The following is a 17,679-nucleotide window of genomic DNA, read 5'->3' as shown; positions in this document are numbered from 1 at the left end:
CTGCAGCTTTAAAATCTATAAATTTACATATTTGGGGAAGGGTAAATTTACATATTTTTATATTATATATGCTTCTGTGATTATATTTACACATTCACAAAATAAAGGGTTCAGGGTTTTTACAAGCATGAAGAAAATAAGAAGAGAAATAAAGTCATATGCGTTGGTTTCATATACACTGCATGGCCTCATGGACACCTGCTGCGCCAACATTTCCTTGTAATTTAGAATTTTACTGGTTAATTTGTGATTCTCTGCTGCAGGAACAGCCTCCACACTAATGAAAAAATGCTTTTATGAAACAGACAAACAGATAGATAGATAGATAGATAGATAGATAGATAGATAGATAGATAGATAGATAGATAGATAGATAGATAGATAGATACTTGCACACATATTCTATACACAACTGGACTCAAGACTGTGTCAAAATACAGCCAAGATCAAAATTGGAACTATACTTCAATACACTGCGACTGTTAACAAAACACAGGCGAAAGAGAGAGTAACTTCCTACTGATCCCCCAAATTAATGTACTTCTGGAACAGGTTACTTTATACAATCCGAAACCAAACGCGTGGAAACGCGGTCGAACATCTTCTTCTCGTGTTCCACCTGTGGGTAGTGGGTCTCTAATTGATAGAGACTGCCCACAGTCATGCAGAATGGTGATTGGTTTTCACCAGGCTCCAGTGCTTCCGACCCACTGGCCCAATTTAGAGACAGGAGGGAGGATGTGGATCAAGTGGCCTTAACCAGGCAGGGCTCAGAACACTATGTAGATTTTCTCTTTCAAAGGAGAAGTGCTCCACTCTCTCCTGGGAGCTGGCTGCAGAGGTTTGAATGGGTGACCTTTTTTTGCAGACACTCAATTTGTCGCAAGTAAGAAAACAGCCAAAGGCGAGAGGCAGCTTTACTTAGTTCTTTATGAAACAGAACAGGCGCCGTGTTTCCATTTTTTGCATCTTATAAGCATTAGGCTGTAAACAGAAAAAAAAAAACATCCATTTGTTTCTCTTTCTATTTTTTTGTTGTTTCTTTACTTCCTCAGCGCCGGACGTCATTTCTGTAACATTGTTATGGTGGGAATAAAAGTGACAAAATACGTCTTCGCCTGCGCTGCCCTAAATTCATGCCGATGAAAAAGCAATGATGGTGAGATATGTATTTGTGTTTACTTTTGTGAACCATTATTTTCTGAGAGAGGAGAATAAAGTCATAGTTTGAAGGTGGCATTTGGTGGCGCGATGTTTTTTTTTTCTTTCTTTTTTTTTCAAATATAATAACAAATCAAATAAAAGAAAAGATGAACATAAAGTCAATGGCTGAAAAGGATGTTGATTAATAAGTTAAAAACAAACAAACAGAAAAAAAACAAAAAACAAAAAATCATGTTTCATAGTGTATTACACACATCTGAGCTGTTTGATGTTTGTTCTGATTTATTTCAGCCTTCAGGGCCCGGGCGATCTCAATGTGAATTACTAAATACTTTACTAAAAGAGAATTCCCAGGATTTCTACAATGTGTATGGAATATTGTTTGCCCTAAACCTAATCCAAACCCAAAACATAACAATATGACTAAATGTGGCCATAAACCTAACCCTAAGCTGAAGCTCCAAAATTTGGGAACAGCAGGACCCACAATCATTTCCAGCACCACTCCTGTAATGTTCTTCTGGTAAATAAATAAAAAAAAAAGTGCCACCAGTGGACAGGAGCTCAGTTTTACAACTCAATTACAGCTCTTTTTGTAGACAGCATTAGTAAGATATTATATTGCTGCACTTGTCCGTGTGTTACGTCTAAAATAAATAAGTTTAAATCAGATAATTTAAAGGGATGTCTACAATGTTTGGACAAAAGAAATGAAACAATGCTGTACTTCTCTAAAAGGTTATTGGGAATCAGGGAAGCATTGTGAAAATGAAATACCTTAATGAATGTCTTGTATCACTGTGGCTATGATAACGTACTGTTTGTTCTTTGATAAAGGATAGGAAATAAAGGTAGGGGGTCGGAATGACTTGGCACAAACACAAGCCGTGTGTTGCCAAACCATAGATCTTCAAACAGCATAACATCTCAGTCAACAACTACTGATGGATTGAAAAAACTATATCCTCACAAGTAGTGCTCAGAACGTTGGAGGTGCATTATTGGCTGAGCTATGTACGGTGATGTTTTGCCACCTCGGATTCGATGGGAAAGCCGAGAGGAAGAAATCTCCCACTGTAATCATGGATTATGCTTTAAAAGGGACCTTTTATGGACTTATCTGCGGAGATTGCCTCCACTCTGCCTAGTGCAGACTCAATTCAATTCATTTCATTCAAGTGATAATGATACTGTCTCGTTCTGACAATATCATAAACACTAATCTCATTTAGCCTTTACAAGCTGGAGGGAGGGGGGATGTAATGAGATTGGAGAAGTTTGAAGAAAGATGCACTGTCTCTTTTTTTTCTTCCAGCCTTGCAGCTGGAAATCTTTCCTCAGAAGACCCAAAAGATTCCTCATTAGCTTCCCAAAATCTTGAACATTTTTGTTAATACTTGATGGCATACAGCCACGAGATCAGAGTCAGAGAGGTCCGGTCCTGATGTCGGATGGTTAGTTCTGGATCATACACCTCAGTCCAACTCACATGGTGATCTTAGACTCGTGTGCAGCTGCTTCAGAGCCACCCATCTCATGCTGTGCTTTTCTATGGAGGTTATGCAAGCTGTTTCTGCACAGCTGACCACTACCTTCCAATTTACTGGGGTTCGATTCCCAGCTCAAGCAGGAACAGCATGATACACCATTAAGAGTCCTTGGGCAAGACTCTCAAAGTGGTGTCACTCAGGTTAAGAGCGTAACCTGTAAATGTAACGTTTCCTCAAAAGACCCCATAGAATTCCACAGCTGCTCTCTATGTTTTCCGACTTGGCAGACGTTTCCGTGACCTGGTAGCCGGGTGTTTTCTACAGACCCATTTATCTTTGATCCGTGCTGACAGAACAACAGGATGCTGCTGCGGAATTATGCCGTCTATAATTCAGAGGTTATGCAAATAAAATAAGGCACCGGCGAGGCTCAGCCAGCTGTGCTTTCATATTTTCAGGGGCCTGTCATGGAGATAACAAAGTCAGAGATAAAAAAAAGATGCACTGGCGGGGAACTCTATGGATCTGGTCTGTCGAGGAGACGGCAGGCCAGGGATGAACACCTCAGATCAACACAAGAACCAGCAAGGCAGCGGAATGATGTCTTCTTTCTCCTAGAACTTGTCTACTTACCGTCTGCTTGCGCAGATATCAAGGTTGAGGTGGGAGTTTACTGTGAGAAGCTGATGGTTGACCTGCTCAACACTGTCAGATCAAGAGCTTATTTTTGTTCACTTTTTTTTTAATAAGCAACAGCTGCCTTTATTGTTTAAAATATAGAAAATATAAAATTTTCATAAAGTTACAAATGTACACTCATTGTCCATTTGATCAGCTCCACTGAACCTACGGAAGCACTTTGTAGTTCTACAATTACAGAATATAGTCCACCTGCTTCTCTGCATACTTTCTTATCCTCATTTCACCATGCTCTTCAATGGTCAGGACCCCACTAAGCCCCCAGAGTGCAGGTATAATATGGATGGTAGATCATTCTCAGTGCTGGAGTGACACTAACTGGTACATGTCAATCAGACACAGCATTGCTAATAGTGTTTTAAAAAGCCCTCCGTGTCACTGCTGGACTGAGAATAGTCCACTAACCAAAATGTCCAGACAACAGTGTCCTGTGTCCACTGATGAAGGACTAGAGGACGATCAACGCTAACTGTGCAGCAACAGAAGAGCTACTCTCTCTGAGTTTACATCTCCAAGGTGGACCAATGAGGTAGTGTCTAACACATTGGCGAGGGAGTGGACACATTATTTAAAAACTCCAGCAACACTGCTGTGTCTGATCCACTTGCATCATTGCAGCACAAACTAACACACCACCACCATGTCACTGTCAGTGAATCACTGATAATGATCTGCCACCCAAATCATACCTGCTCTTTGGGGGTCCTGGCCATTGACGAACAGGCTGAAATGGGGATGAGGCATGAGAACACTGGTGATTTGTCACTGTTCACTGACTATTAGATCTGAATGGAAAAATACCATTCCCACTCATCCCCAAGGTAGTGGATGGAGCTCCAACACTCCAAGCACTCAATTCTCCTTGTTCACAGTTCAATGCTGGGGGGCTTTATACTCCTCCAGCCCATGCTTGGCATTGAGCATTATGACTTTAGGCTCATCTGCCTGATGTCCACCCTAGATGGACAATAAACAAGTTGTGAAATAGGAACAGAACCATGTCCACAAGCTCAGTGATTTTTTTTTTCTTTAGCCATTCTTGGATATACACTGACTGAACTCATAGTAACTTGAAGTGCCATTTATTTGCATTGATGAGCCATTAATTTATAAAAAGAAGTCGAAGACTGGTTTACGATGTATTATTAGTGCAAGTTTATATAAAGTGTTTTCTCAATGAATAAACACACAACTCTGTTAGTCCACAGTTTCATTCAGGGTCACAGCAGTGTGAATTCAGCAAGCTGTCAGGTAGCTGCACACTAGCACTGTATAAATAAAACACACACACACACACACACACACACACACACACACACGCGCACACACACACACACACTCACACACACACACACACACACACATACATCTCCTTGTATCTAATTACACTTCTTCTTGTTCTAGAATCTGTCTCTAGAGCCAAATGTCAAACAAAAGTAGAGGAAAATCTAAGCCGAAGTTCACATTACAAGCTTCATTGCTCTGAGGCAGATTTGTTTGCTCAGATCTGTTTCAAGGGGTTACATTTAATCAGCCGGGTCTCAACATAATTACTGCACATTTCACTTAAAAAATGAGCAAAATTCAAATAATGGCTTCAGATGTGTATTTTGCTCTTTGTGGATGTATCCATTCATTTGTGATGGCTTAACTCTGTCCTTGACCCTAACACTAAGCCTAACCATAGGTTCCAAACCTGTAGACAGAGCAGGATTTCCTTGTGTCATCTTCCTGTGTAGTATTTTCAACAACCGTTTACAGCACTCTTTCTGTAATACTTCTTTGGCTACAAAACAGAGAGTTTGTGTGGATTTAGCAAAACAGCACCACCGGTGGACAGGAGTTCCCTTGCTGTTCATAAAAAAAATCTAAATTGTATTGCCTCATAATGTAGAAACTTTACAAATGTTTGGGTTTCTCTTTGTGACGGTTTTGCACATATTTGTGGAGATATTGGTACAGTGACCGTATTCATGGCCCTGATTAAATATGAAATGAAATGTGTGTGCCCATATTGCTCTAAAAGTATCAGAACTGATCTTTTACATAACGGACACTTTATGATAATGTGGAAATGCATTTTTACATTTAGGCAACTACTATAAAGTATGACATTAATAAATAATCACTTGCACAGATACGTTTCTGTAAGCTGAAAACATTCATTCATTTAATCCTAACTTTGAGCAACTTTCTGTGACACTGAATAATGAAATAAAGCCTTATCCGTAATATCTAACTCTGACTCAGCCAAATCTATCTGGCCTAATTTTAAACATTACGAAAGGGAGGAAATGTATAGCGCATTACGTGATCAAAGCTTATGTTGAGCCGACAGAGACTATGGAGTAATGTTCCAGCAAGCCATGGTTTAATGTAAAAGTCTTTGAGTAAAATTACTCCTGTGTACTATTTGCATGTGGAGCCCTTGTGTGTCAGCTGTGGAGCAGTGGATCTACGTCACCTCTCTCACGAGAGGGTTAAGGTGTGTATGTATTGTAAAGCATTATCACTTGTTTAAAGAACATGCCAGAAATCCATAAGGCAAACACAAGCTGCCGGAGGAGATATCAAGACCAAACAAAGCCTGGCGACGCAGATAAAAGGCTGCCATCAAAAAGTATGTGCACAGAGATAAAAAAAAAAAAAAGAGGGAGAAATAAGCCAAGTTTTTGTAGCAAGCCAAGCCCTGCCAAAGCCCCTCGCTGGTGGCAACCCAGGCACGGTGCAGATGGAGGCGGGATTGGCCGGCCAGAGGATTAGACTGCCCTTATATTAACACGGAGAGAAGAGAGAGAGAGAGGAGAGGAGCAGAGAGAAGAGGAGAAGAGCGAGGGAAGAACATCAGCCACCTGCACCAGAGGGAAGTCACAGATCAGTGCATCGCTGCGTCCTCCATTCCCCAGCAAAGTCACAACGTCAGTGTTATTCAAAAAGAATCCCCTTTTCATCCGAGCTGGCAACCGCCGGCTGTCCGGCCTCATTTTGAGTGACAAACAGTGGCCGCTTAGGACTAGATCACCAGAGATTGGCTGCCTTGCTCTGGACCCATCTCTCCTCAGGGCTGAACTGAGCTGTGAAAAATCTATTGCACTGAAGAAAGGGTAATTCACTCACAATACTTATAATACAATGAGGAAAAAAAACAGAGGACAATTGTCTCATCTGCCTTATCTTTGTCCGTGCACATCTGATAATAGCAAGCAACACCTGACAATAATTAGCCTTTAATTTCCATGCTGTAGAACTATAAAAGACAGTAATAAGCAGTGCATGTAGGTGTTAGTTTTATACAAAAATGTCCTAGTACAATATAATCCTCTCTATTTTCTCTAATAGATACAATAGTGCTAGTTTTGTCCCTTCATTACTCTTTGTCTCTCAAGGGTACATATTCAGTACTTTTATATAGAGAACATATTTCTACCATATTCTATATTACAACTTTTTACAATCGCTAACATCACTTTCTCCAATCCGTAGTCAAACACAATTAGCACAGCATCCATCAGTTGTAAGCGATACCATTAACACAATTCATGTTGTTAAAACAAAATACGATGTACATGAACATGTTTTTTATTACTGTATTTGTGTATTTTGTTTTTACACATTTGAGACCAAAGGCCATGTTTGTTGGATTTTTTTGTTGATTGCTGGTAGATATGTTCCTTTTGGATATAAAACATGTGCCAGTGTTTTGAAAGAATGACTCAGTATTGAGACATGTTTTGCCATCTTTTGATAGAACTAGGTTATGTTTTGTTTGAATATTGATACATTGGTATTAAATGAACAAAATGTGGTTTTGAGCAGAATATGGACTATTTGGCTACTCGTGTGATGTGGTTGTGTTGCTGGGTTAAGAGTTTAGAAAAAAGTATTAAAATCATATGCCTCCATTGTCCAGTGATTGGAGTCCTAACCTAACAAGACTCCTAAAATTCCAGCCTACATCTGTCATGGTATAAACATTGACCAGCCTATCAGCCAAGTGCTGTAAATGTAAGGATACATTGTTTACTGGGGAAATCAACACAGCATGCAATTTTACTACATTAAAATGTGGCACATGAATATACGTCACTGCAGATGTACAGAGCTTGGGGGTAGTTCTGGCCTTAATTGGAAGTGGGTTTGGGATCAGAGGATATCTCGTGTGTTTCCCTGGTTCAGCACAGAAAACGGGGGTTGACGGAAGGGAAAGCGGAGTATGTCAACATCCATCAACATCCACGGCTGAAGTGCCCTTGTGCAAGGAACTTAACCCACAACTGTGTGTGTGTGTGTGCGTGTGTTTGTGTGTGTGTGTGTGTGTGTGTGTGTGTGTGTGTTTCTCTGCGAGCATGGATTAGTTAAATATGAAATCTCAGTTTCCCAAAGGGGAAAATAAAGTACCACTTCTTCTTTTTCTTCTTCTTCTTCTTCTTCTTCTTCAAATTCTTCTTCTTTCTTCTTCTTCTTCTTCTTTTTATTTTTCTTTTTAAGTGAATTAGCAGCAATAAATCAATACGTTATTATATAAATAAATGAAAAAAAATAATAGAGTTCTGTCCTTTTTTTCTTTTCTTTAACAAAACAGCCCTGAAGACTGATCTGGAGAGATGCCTGCTTGCTGCCTCGCTGGCGTCTGAGCGGCAGCACATGAGAAAATTAGGTGTAATGCTATTTCACGCTGCTCCAATGTTTGGAGATCACCTCATCTTGCACCAGGAGGAGAGAGTCAGAATGGCTCAGGCAGAACGAGGGGTCACTCTGCATCACAGACCTCCATATTAGTTAAACCCTCTTCTCAGAAGAAGCATCGGAATCTTTTTTTTATTTGATTACAGATATGAGGAAAGAGCAAACGGGAGGAGGCCACCAGAATTATAACGCATGAGTTCCGAGAAAGCTTAAGCTATAAAGTATAACCTCAGAATTCAAAGAAAATCACTTCACAGGAGAAGGAAACACCTTCTTAATGTTTAACGGAATTCATTGCATGAAGATTTATCAGCCATTTTGAAGCATTTCTATTGGTCCATTCATTATAAAATTTTCACACATTGTGAAGGACAGCTGCTGATCTCAAATGATGCTGTAAACAAATGAATTAGTAAAATGCAGATACAGGTTTTCCTTTGGACGGTGATGATATATTATATACTGCTGCAATATGCCACATATAGTGTATTACACTGCAGTATATTACTATACAGTTGTGCAAATGTATATTATATCAAAGAGGGGTCAATTGGTGGTCCACATTAAGGGGGGCTACTGTTTCTGTTCTTAGAGATGGACTTCAATGTGCTCAGTGAACTTAAACAGATGGTGATTCCATATTCAAAGCAGAACATTAGTGGACGGAAAACAGTGAAGAGGCGGAAAATAATTGGACAAGCTAAGAAATGTACCCTGTGTCCTTCGCAAAATCAGATCAGGGTTTCGGCTGCTTTACACTGTACTTCCCAAAAGTCTTTGGACTCAAGCCTGTGTGGAAGTGAGTAAGTGAATTATATATATATATTAAATTCTTTTATTCCCTGACACATTTAAATGGAGAAAAAGCTGAGACGAGGTACAAAACTGGATCCCCGCTTCTTCTATGAGGTTAAAGGGCTTAAAAATAGTCATAAGGCAGCTATGAATTATTCAAGCATTTCAGGCTCAAGCAGATTTCAACTTAAAACCTTTTTTTTTTCATGAAGATTGTCAATTTTACAATGCAGGAGAAGAGATGACGATGGCAAAGAATGAGAAAATTACATTTTTTTCTATCATTGTTATGCTGCAGTGCACTATTAGAATGAATAAAACATTACTCACGAACACAGGATTACAAGATCAACACTGAGTGAAGTTCTGTTTGTCAGAAAATAGCAATTACACACACACACAAACACACACACATGCATTTTGGCATGTAAATATAATCTGCCAAAACATTAATATGACCTTCTTGTTTCTACACTCATTATCCATTTTACCTGCTTCACTGATCATACAGGTGCACTTTGTAGTTCTACAAACACAGACTGTAGTCCATCTGTTACTTTTCATACTTTGTTAGTGTCTTACAACTTGTTATGTAATGGTCTGGATTGCAGAGCACTGCTGTCCATGCTGTCCATGTCAAGGATCAAACACCCACATCGTAACCATTTAAGAACCATAAAAGGTGCTAACAACATATGCAGAGCAACGCATGGGCCAGTAAAATGAACATGGCTTGCTTTAATCCCAGTGATAAACAGACAATTTAATCGAATTTTAGTCACATGGATCGTTTATTTCTGTATCAATTTTTCTATTTATTAATTTGTTTTCCATCTTAAAGATGGTTGAAAATAAATCCAAACACACTCAGTGATGTTGAGCTGAGCCTGGGCTCTGCGGTGCCCTGTCCATTGATTTGAGAAATCCAGCAACTTCTCAGAGCCCCAGAAACAACCAAAAAAAAAAAAGGTGTGGTACTGGTACATATACAAACAAATACATTTACAGTGGTTTAAAGTCCCTTTGTGTTCCCTGAATTACATTACACACTCTTCTGCAAATAGAGCATTTATAGAGAACTGTGCCAAATGTAATAATAATAATAATAATAATAATAATAATAATAATAATAATAAAGTCCTGGAGATGAAATCGGGCATATGGGATCGACACATTTTAAAAGTCTTCAATTACAGCTTTTTTTGCTGACAAGTGTTTACCATTACCTAAGATACTAAACTCCTAACACAGCAAAGCTGCATCACACAATTAGACAAATAGTTGATTTTCTGCTCAAAACCACATTTTGTTTATTTAATTTGTTTATTTATTTAAAGTCTATGTTTCAATACTCAAACAACACATAAATTAACCCTATCACAAGACGACAAACGTGCCTCAACATTGAGTCATTCTTTCAAAACACTGACACATGTTTTCTATCCAAAAGGAACATTCTCAATCACAGCAAAACTCCTCTCAAAGTTCTCACAGTGGATGGCATTACAGAAACAGTATTAGTTTCCATTCCAGCAAACAATAGATGTTACGACATCTTTGTGACATATTTTTCCTTGCACAAATGTGTGCAATCTGTGATAAAATTATGCTCCCTAACTAAACATATTAGATATGCCATATAACATATCATAAACACACACACACACACACACACACACACACACACACACACATATATATATATATAGATTTGTATACAAACTTCATAGATTTGCATTTACATCTATATTTTAGTTTTTATTCATTTATCCAGAGACTTTCAGAAGTGTTGGGGGGAGTCACTCATGTATTCCTACATGCAGGGTTCAATGCTGATTCCTAGAAAGAGATTGAACACAACAGTAAATCCTTGGTTTGGACCAGCTGTTATTTTAGGCAGCTCCCAGACAGTAAGGTTTATCTTTCTTTGCGAGAATCTGAGCTCCTGACTCAGCAGATGAGGAGAAGCGGTGTAATGCAGCGTTGTGAGATCCACTGGCGACAGGTAAAATGATATATATGCTAACTAGTGCCTTCAAACGGCATCATATAGAGACAAATGACCTGCAGGAACAAGGATCAGATGTCAGCAATAGGCTTGTGTTTTCTCATCTGTTGAATACAGAAAAAAGTCTCTTTTTCATGTTTTGCCACAGGGCCCAGGAGATAGAGCCTTGACATAAATGTAGAGAACAATCTCCAAACGCTCGAAAGAACAGCGCTTCCACACCGTCACGGTTTTTTGAAGACACCAGGTTACGGAGGCACCTCTAAAGGTATTTTTTATGTTTGTTTGTTTTGTTTTTAAAAGCCATAGTCTATGTTTTTTGTTGTTGTTGTTGTATTTTTCCTTGTTTTTCCCCTAAGGTTCACTTTTGATGTTTGTCTTGGTTTATGCACCGAAAATAGTCCTAATCCATTTTTAAAATTCTTTTTTTTTATCCATCAGGATTAAAACTGTTTTGTTACTGTGTCTTTACATCACTGTTATATGCAAATGTCTTCCGTTCTGATTGGCTGCACTGCATAAGGCCTCATTTAAGAAGCCATCTAAGCTGACTTCTTTCCCCTGATTCTTCACTAAATAGGCTTTACAAAAAATACTGTAACACTCGTGAGACTCTGATGTTTTTCAGTCTCAAACTTTGGGTCACAAATACCACTCTAACTCATCTTAAAGGTTTTGGATGGTGCTCCATCACACCACAGAATGGTTCCATTGGTACACACAGCTTTATAACATTCTCACCAACACTTGTCATTAGGCATGGTGATGATAGAGTCATGTGCAGCTGCTCAAGAGTACCCCAGTTCATCTCAAGCTTTCTATGGAGATTATACAATATGTATGTGCACAACTGAACACCTCTTTCAACAACAAATGTAGCTTAAAGTAAAGGATATCTCTCATTAGAAGTGGAATCCATTAGTAATTATTATTTATTAATTTATTTATTAATTATTATTTTCTCTGATTTTTTTTATTAAATCCCAGAACACAAAAGTAAGGGTCTGAGACAAATAAAAAATAAAATATATAAAAACCTAAATACTCATCTTTGTTCTTCTAAAATACATTTTAAGAAGATCATTCCAAGGGGGGGAAATATGCCTTACAAATGGGCATAAATGTAACTCTAGACTTTCAGTAGTACAGGTGGATATGAATATGCACATAGTCCCTACTCCTGCAGCTCACGCTGACTAGCTCATGCTTATGTATTTGAAAATTCTGCTCATCATCTTTTTTTATTTTATTTCCTCAACTGTAGCTTATACACTACACAATATTAAGTTATGATATTGCCGTATTTCAGCTATAACTTGTTCAGTAACATTTCCATATAATGCCATATATAGCATGCATAATAACTCATGGCTGTTATAAACATTCATTCATTCATTCATTATCTGTAAGCGCTTATCCAGTTCAGGGTCACGGTAGGTCCAGAGCCTACCTGGAATCATTGGGCGCAAGGAAGGAACACACCCTGGAGGGGGCGCTAGTCCTTCACAGGACAACACACACACACACTCACACCTACGGACACCTTTGAGTCACATATCCACCTACAAATCTGTGTTTTTGGACTGTGGGAGGAAACCGGAGCAGCCGGAGGAAACCCACGCGGACATGGGGAGAACACACCAAACTCCTCACAGACAGTCACCCGGAGGAAACCCACGCGGACATGGGGAGAACACACCACACTCCTCACAGACAGTCACCCAGAGTAGGAATCGAACCCACAACCTCCAGGTCCCAGGAGCTGTGTGACTGCAACACTACCTGCTGCACCACCGTGCCGCCCGGCGGTTATAAACCTGTATAATAATTCATAAGATATCTACATACATAACAGTTTAAAAGGTGTAAATGTATGACTCGTGTAACACACGGGAGCTCCCAGCATGCATCACGGCCTCCTCCTGTTCATTGGTTTTAGGTTTTGTGTCATTGGTGTGTCTTATGTGGATGTGTGGGGGATGTTATTTTGTGTGTTTGGTGGGGTGTTTGTGTTTGTGTGTATGAGTGCCTGGTGTGTGATTATTGACAGTGGCAGAGCAGTATTCACCATATGTGTGACTTGTGTGATGCTGAGGCTAAATACTAAATAACAATCCCTATCCGCATCACACACAATGACACACATCCCTGAAACAGAACACAGGAGACTGTTCTGCTACAATATGTACAATGTCCTTATGAATGGACATTATCTTGTATTACACAGATTGATAGCAGTGATTATAATGTATTATGTATGCCATGTAATGTTAATAAATGCATTTATAAAGCATTACGAATGCAGGATTTGTAGAAAGTGAGCTATCCAATATGACCATAGTGAAAAGTCATACCAAGCTCTCAAAAATCCAAATAATGCCTCCCAAATCCAAACAAAATTAAAATAAAGTCCCTTCTCCCACACAATGGCTTCTGATCCTGAGCCCTTCACTGCTATCCTCTATTTTCTGAGAGCCCACACATTCTCTCCACCAAACACAGTCATGGCTGTGAAGCTACTCTCTTGCACTTGCCTTGCCGCCCCTCTAGCTCTCTCCTATGTCTGGGCCCTTTCAGATATGTAGCCCTTCTCTGCTGAGGACTGTCCACCTACGTATGAGAAATGTCAACACTGAAGCCTCTCAAAGCTGATGGCCAGGAGTCTGTGACGTGTCGTCGGCTTCCACAATCCACTGGAAACCCACGTGGTCCGCTCTGCCTCACCACCGTAACTCACACGAAGGCTCGCCACTTCTGCTTTAGCATCGTTGCAGCTGAAAACACAACACGACTCCACAAGAGATTTCAAACACTGAAACTTGGCTTACAAACCCCTCTTCTATGTCTTCTCCTGTGGCTTCTTCACCATAGCATTAAGCTAATGACCTGGAAATCAACCCCATAGTGCAAGTTGATGGGATTGGTTCCTAAGATTTATGATTTCAGAAACTCTGGGTGTCTGAATTTGCCCAGTTGAAGCTATTTGGAACAATGCTGTTGGCTATTTCCCTATTTATTTGTGTTCTAGCAAATTAAAAACATTATGTTGTCTTTTTTAACAAAGTAAAACAATAATTGATTTTCACCAGAGGGGGTCTTTAAACACGCATGCCACACACCTACCAACTTTTAGGGATTTGGAGTGAACGTGAACAGGAACCTCGAGAGCAACATAATTAACTAAATGCCTGAGATTAGAGGTGGCTCTAATCATAACTTTGGTGAACGGCTGACCCCAGGTTAACACTCTGTGATAATGAAAAGACGAGGCTGTGTGAGCTGGAACAGCCACTTCAGAGGCTCAGAAGACAATCTCAACAGTGCTTAAGGCCCCCTTCCCTCTGATGGAGCACACTGAGTCACAATGCATTTGCAAGTGACATTTGCTTAAAATAATGTCTTTTGATGGAACAGAAATCAGAAAATTGCTTGTTAGCGCAGGGATAGGTCTTACAGGGCCTTAAAGGAAAAAAGGGGAAAGGGAAAACAACTGTCACTTCATTAAGCATCAGAGAGCTAATGCATGGAAGTCATTACCCACTGCTGCTATTGTCATGTTCTTCGTTACAAAACCATGGCGACAGGTGAGAAAGGGACCTTTTCTTTTTTAAATTTTTCCTTTTTTTTTCTATTTCACAAGCAAGGTCGCCGACCTGGAGAACTGAGCTAAAACACAGTGTAAATGTGGATGCTGTTGCACAGAGGTTGTTAGTCTCCAGGAAGCTTGGATGGTCATTTACACCGAGGAGTAAGAGGATCAAGCCAAGACAGTTAATGAGGAAGGTCAAAACACGCGCCTCCAATTATCGTCTTGTAAGGACACGACATGTGTCCACAGACTTGTTGGAACACTGACCATTAGATCTGAGATAAGTTATGGCCTGACTTTATATACTCCCTTCAGAAGTACAGGTGCCAGAAAGTGTCCTCTGGAGTGATTCCATAGCAGCACTGCTTTTCAATCCTTAAATCTTCATGACTTTCCACCTAGAAGAGCTCAACATAAAATACAAACTGTGGGGAGTTGTGACAACTGCTCTCACAACACAGCTGCATCACCATAAGGAATTAAAGAACTACTAGGTAGTATTTTTAACATTACAATTACAACCTCAGAATCATTGTGATGTTTCACTGACCTGTATTAGTGAGAATACAGCTTCTGTCTTTGCTACTCTGAGCTCAGCACCCCAGAAACTGCACTAGGTAACATTTGGAGGAGGGTAGGAAACCACCCTCCACTTTTTCCCCCTCCCCTTGATTTCAGTACAGTGCTGGTAAAATGAATTACAATCTGAAATTTTAAGAGGAAATATACCTAGTACTCACCAAGTGTCCCTTTAAATACGTGTTGTATATGTATAACACAATACAAATATGCCCAGTGTGCCATCGAAGTGCAAAAATGCATACATTCAACTTAAAAATATGCAGCAATTTGTGCTATTCACTTTAAAAAAGTGTAATTAAACTATTAAACATAGTTGAATAATTGCTAAAAAAAAATGCTACAGAAGATTCTTTGAGGGATGCCAAAAAAAAAAAAAAAAAAAAAAGATTCCACAAAGAAACATTTTTACTAATAAATTTAAATGGGCAAAGAACCTTAAGATGAAGTGATGGATTTTTAAACCTTTAAAAGGTTCTCACACATCTCTTACACAAACATGGGTCTTTAAGGAACCAAAAGAGTGTACACAAAAATATATTATTATTGTTTTAAAACATTGTGATGTAATGAAACTGAGATATTTTCCCCGTCTTTTGTCATTATATGGTAACGGTTAATAGTATGAACTATGACAAGTATGTTATTCACATGTTATTCAACAACAACAACAACAATAAAATAACTAACAATGAAGTCATTTTAACAAAATTAAACATTAAAAATAATTAAGTGATAAATAAATACAATTAATAAAATGCTTATAGAATTAAATTAATAAATAATTAAATGTATTAAAATGTAAGAGTTTATTCAGCACTGCATCCGTTATGAGTTCCATCAAAGAAAAAGTGCAGCAAAAGCATGTGCATCAATTTGTTTCATTCTTGTAGATAATTCTGTATCTAAACGTATGTGTGAGTTCGGTTTAGACGATTTAAAGAGGGTCATTCTGATGATAGCAATCGTGACTGTGGTGGATTATAGTAGGAATGTAGTTACTTTTGCCTTTTTTTTTACGCAACAATTATTATAAAATGACAAAATGTCGAGAGTGGTAGAATGTCTGACATTTTTTAATTAAATTTCCCGAAGAAAAAAGCTTTAAAACCTGTTTGTACACTCCACAGTTATGATCACCTCTCATACTGTCAGTGCAGTACTCCACATGTCTACTGAGCAAGTTCTGTCAATATCATGCAGCTCTGTGAATGCAGACAGAGGACAGGACGGGGCTAATCACACGTTTCTGATGAAGACAGGAAGAGACGGAGCACTGTGGACACATGAACAAAACGAGAAGGTGAAAACTTTTTGCATGGGGTTTGGATGTGATGTGTATGATTGCCTATTGATTTCAGTCAGAGAGCAGAGGCACTCGGCAGCCGGCTGAGATTACAGCATTAGCGCCGTGACAAACCTCACTGTGGAACACAATCCACGCTCCCAGTGAACCTGACATCGGCACGTCACAGCCAGCCAGTGACACGCCGATGAAGACATCCCTCTGTGTTGGAGCAGAGCAGCGCATATCCAATGACTGATCAAAAATTCAACAATAAATACTGACATGCCACCAAATTGGGAACAAAAGACGCCTGTGAGGCAGCAAAATAGCTCACTCTCCTGGGGGAACCCAGGATAGCGCGGAAAAGAGATAACTGTATTTAATTTTTAATCACCGATTTTCGTGGCTCTTTGTTCTGTGTATAATGCTCCGACAATACAGCATTGAAAAAGGAGGGGAATGAGCCTGACTGAGAAAATGCCGCACTGATGAAGAGCAGCGTCCAGGACGACAGGAGGCTGGAGTGACGCTTATGGCTTCTGATTCGGGAGTATTTATGTCAACAAATCAACAAATCACCGCCGGTCCTCAGAGGCCAGTGGAAGGCTCACAGGGGGGCAAGCATTTTAGCAAGGCTTAACAGCACTTTAGCTTTGGCGGGACATCCTGACTGATGCAGCCTGTCAGGTCTCCAAGGCTACGGATGCCATGGTTACAGCATCAAGGGGAACAAGCTCGTTCCCTCACATGCCACCACCGTAATCACTTCTGTCATGAAAAACAAGAGAGATTCATCAAGGCGCTGAAATATTTACTCCTGGGCCTCGGGTCTGTAGACACAGACTCCAGCAGGCACAACCCCAGCCCCTCTGGCCCGAGCACGATGGATGCTAAATATTTCCATGAAAAGAATTTCATATCCGGTGAACTATGAAACATAATGTTTAGCAATGCTCCGAGCAGAGAGGATGAGGTTAATAGTTTCAAATGAGCAGGAATCTACAATTCAGGGCTAGAGAGATTTGGTAATTTGAAATAAAGCTCGGTGTTGTTGAGCGCCTTCTGAAAAAGCCAATATGGAATGTGTGCCTTAAGGCCTAAACAGCATCAGATAAAACAGTTTGGGGAAAAAAAAAACCCAAAAAAGCACATCATTTGTGTTTTCTGAGGGAGCTGCATTCCATTCAATTTAGAAAGTAGGACAACAGAGAAGAGAAAACCTCGCTCTGTGGATGATAGGCTAATAAACAGACAAATAAATAAACACAGACACTGCGCATTGTCACCAAAGACCATTTACAGCTTCGCTCGTGCCTACCAGCAGCATTTCTTGTGCAATTACCTGTGATCATTTAGCAACCTCGTTCTAATCAACAACATC

The 17,679-nt window shown here is 39.6% G+C and overlaps 1 protein-coding gene across 1 annotated transcript in view; it reads right to left on the bottom strand.

Annotated features, from left to right (window-relative positions):
- pcdh11 (protocadherin 11) overlaps positions 1-17,679 on the bottom strand; it is a 214,876-nt gene that overhangs the window by 79,958 nt on the left and 117,239 nt on the right. The window lies entirely within an intron of this gene.

This window comes from Hoplias malabaricus, chromosome 17, assembly GCF_029633855.1.
Source record: "Hoplias malabaricus isolate fHopMal1 chromosome 17, fHopMal1.hap1, whole genome shotgun sequence".
NCBI lineage: Eukaryota > Metazoa > Chordata > Actinopteri > Characiformes > Erythrinidae > Hoplias > Hoplias malabaricus.
This window is presented reverse-complemented; position numbering and strand designations above follow the sequence as displayed.